Consider the following 3885-nt stretch of genomic DNA (forward strand, 5'->3'; position numbering starts at 1 on the left):
AGCCTGTATGTTCGGAGATAGGTAGCAAAGGTTCTGGAAGAAGCCTATAGTTCTTGTGACATAGACAGGTAATGCCAGAGTAGGCTGATGCACCGGATGTGGGACCAAGGCCATATCCGGTCAGTTGTGGAGATCTGAATGGGGAAGGCCAGGAATGCTTTTCATGGTAGATTTTGGAGAAAGGTGTGGGAAATTTATGGTACAGAAGGTCCTGTGGGTGGTAGCAGGAAGACAGAGCCCAGAAATTATTTACAGACCAGGAGGGCATGACAAGAAAAAGTCAGACAACTGGATGTGGGACCTGGGCTAGATATGGTGAGTTTCAGAAGAGTAGTAGATTGGGAGGTTCAGGGAGACTCAATGGGATAGACTCTGGACAAGAATTTCGGAGATCTGGTTGACTGGAACAGTCTGATGTGGTCCAGAAAGGTCCTGTGCATAGTTTAGATAACGTAGTTCCTGCTGGATGACTAAAGTCTTGTTGTGGCACAGGCAGGGGTGGCTAAACTTAACATGGGTACTTGATTTGGGACTCTGACTAAATTTGTAGAATGGGGAGAAGGTGTGGATAGGGATGTTAGAGGAACTCAACAGTATGAATCCTGGAGAAGGAAGCAATTTATTTTGATTATATTCATTTCCCTTCTCAGTTCTTCCCAGATCCTTCTCACCTACCCAAACTCCCCCAACTCTATGCCTTTTCTTTCTTTCTAGCCAAAAAAAGATGCAAACCAACAACCTTTCCAAGCAAATCACAATTAAAAATATACAAGAAACACACACACATCATAAAAACACAAGGTCAGACAAGATTGGAAACCATATTATACAGGCAAAAGACCCAATAGAAAAAAAAATTCTAAACAAAGTAATGTGAAACAAAAACTCTACAAAAATATCACTGAGTTTGTTTTGTGTTGTCCATCTACTGCTGGGTATGAGGACTACTCCTAAGTGTGATTGGTATAGCCAGTGAGATTCCATTGGAGAACATTAATTTTTCATTTGCAAGTGAGTGTCAGTTGCAGATAGTTTCTTGTGTAGGTGTAGGAACTCATGTCTACTTGTTCCTTTCAGTCATAGGATACAGTCTGGCTTGAATATATATAGGTCCTGTGCATGCTACCTCACTCTCTGTGAATTCATATGTACACCAGCCCTGTTGTATATGGAAGACACTGCATCTTTGGAGCCATCAAACTCCTCTGGCTCTTAAAATATTTCTATTGCCTCTTTTTCATAGATCCCCAAATCCTTAAGGAAAGAGTTTGATGGATAAATCCCACTTAGGACAGAAATTTTCAAAATCTCTCTCTTTATATTGTTCAGTTGTGTTAGTTCCTAAAAGAAGAGGCTACTCTGATGATGGCTGAATGAGGCATTGACTTATGGGTATAGCAGAATGTCAATACTTCTATAGGAGACATTTTTAGTTTTATTATGCTACTTTAGCAGGAAAATAGTATTTATTTTCCTCTAGGCACTTAGCATACCAAGTCAAAAGTTCATGGCTACTCTAGCAGTGTCAGGCATGGATTCTACCTCATGGAATGGGCCTTAAATCCAATCTGATAGTTGTTGGTTTTTCCAAATGTTTGTGCCAATATTTCATTGATATAACATGAAAGCAGGTCACTGCAGATTTCAAGGATTGTAGCGGGGTTGATGGTACCTTTCTCCTTTGGTAGCACACAGAATTCCAGTACCATAAACACTAGTCAGTAGGATAAAGACTCTCGTTAGGCAAGACCTTCATAGAGTTCTCCATGTTCAACGAGATATGTAAGTGTTGTCTTCAGCAGTATCAACTTATTATCTGTTTGTGGAAAGCAACCAAGAGTCTTGAAAAAAAATATATATTTTGTTTCCACGAGGTGATTTTGGCCAACAACTCATTGGCACTGGAGGTTTTGCTTAGTGATGAAGGATTTCTAGTTGGATAATTGTCTTCCCATGTTATATAATGGCTCTATTTACATATATTTCATCTATGTATGTATTTTAAGAAGTCTATGCAGTAGCAGGTTTCCATACGATCCTTCAAGTAGCCCTTAGTGTTGGTTGCCTCTCCTCATATTCTATCTCTTATCCTTCTCATACACCCCGTTCCCGATTTAATCATCTTATTCCAGTCTCCCCTTGTCTTTCAAAGTATGTATTATTTTCTCCTTCTTTATGAGTTTCCCACCTAGCCCTTAACTGACACATAATCTTTGTGATTGTACAGTTGGGAGCATGCTAACCAAATGCTTAAAAGCTAGCACCCACATATAAAAAGATATAATATTTTTCTTGTTGGGTCTGGATTATCTTTTCAAGGATGAGTTTTTCTTGTTCCATACATTTATATGCAAATTTCACGTTTTTAACAGCTAAATATAAATATCCTACTAGATAAACACTACATTTTTACTATTTATTCATTGGTTGGTCTACACCTAGGATGTTTCCAATTTCTGAATATTTTATGCATAGGGCAGCAATAAATATGGTTGAAAAAATGTCTCTGTAGTAGGATGTAGAATCCTTTGGATATATACCAAAGGATGGTGTACAGCCCAATATTATGTCAACTTAACACAAGCTAGAGTCATCTGAAAGGAGGAAACCTCAGTTAAGAAAATGCTTCCATAAAATCTGGCTATAACGCATTTTCTTAATCATTCATGCACTGTGTCAGGCCACAGAATAAAGAAAGTCTTTACCAATTACACATCTAATAGAGGGTTTCTATAAAAATTACATAAAGAAAATCTGGACACCAAAAAATGACCCAATTTGTCAAATTTAATAGCAGCTCCATTCGTAATAGCCAGAATCTAGAAACAACTTAGATGTTCCTCAGTGGAGGAATAGATATAGAAATTGGGGTACATTTACACAATGGAATACTATTCAGCTATTAAAAGCAAGGAAATCATGAAATTTGCAGGCAAAGGGGAGGGGGTAGAAAAGATCATCTTGAGTGAGATAACCCAGAAACAGAAAGACACACATGGTATATACTCACTCATAAGTAGATATTAGCCACATAATGTAGGCTATACATACTAAAATTTACACTCGTAAGGAAGCTATACAACAAGGAAGACCCTAGGGAAGATGTTCAACCCTCATTCAGAAGGACATATGCGATAGACGTTGGAAGCAGGAGAAGACAGGGAATAGGACAGGAGTGTACCACAAATGGCCTCAAATGGTATCAAAGCAGAGGCTGAGACCCACAGCCAAACTTTGGGTAGAGTGCAGGGAATCTTATGAAAGGCGGGGGAGATAGAAAGACCTGGAGGGGACAGGAGCTCCAAAAGGAGACCAACAGAGCCATGAAAACTGGGCACTGGGGGCCCTGAAGAAAATGATACCCCAACCAAGGAAAATGCATGGAGACGACCTAAAACCCTGACTCAGATGTAGCTTATAAGACTCAGTCTCCAAGTGGGTTCCCTAGTAAGGGGAGCAGAGGCTGTCTCTAACATGAACTCAGTGGCAGGCTCTCTGATCACCTCCCCTTGGGGAATGCAGCCTTGCCAGTCCACAGAGGAAGACAATGCAACTAGCTCTGATGAGACCTGATAGGCTAGGGTCAAATAGAAGGGGAGAAGAATCTCCCCTATCAGTAGACTAAGAGAAGGGCATAGGGGGAGAGAGAGGAAGAGAGTGAGTTTGGGAGGAGATGAGGGAGGGGACTACAGCTGGAACACAAAGTGAATAAATTGTAATAAATAATAATAAAGGGAAAAATAAAGTACAGATATAAACAGAGAATTTTCAAAAGAGGAAATAAAAATGGCTGAGAAGCACATAAAGAAATGTTCAATATCCCTAATCATCAGAGAAATGCAAATAAAAACTGCTTTGAGATTTCTTCTTGTACCGGTCAGAATT

The sequence above is a fragment of the Psammomys obesus genome, unplaced genomic scaffold, assembly GCF_907164565.1.
Source record: "Psammomys obesus unplaced genomic scaffold, mPsaObe1.curated_primary_1811, whole genome shotgun sequence".
In the NCBI taxonomy this organism is placed as follows: domain Eukaryota; kingdom Metazoa; phylum Chordata; class Mammalia; order Rodentia; family Muridae; genus Psammomys; species Psammomys obesus.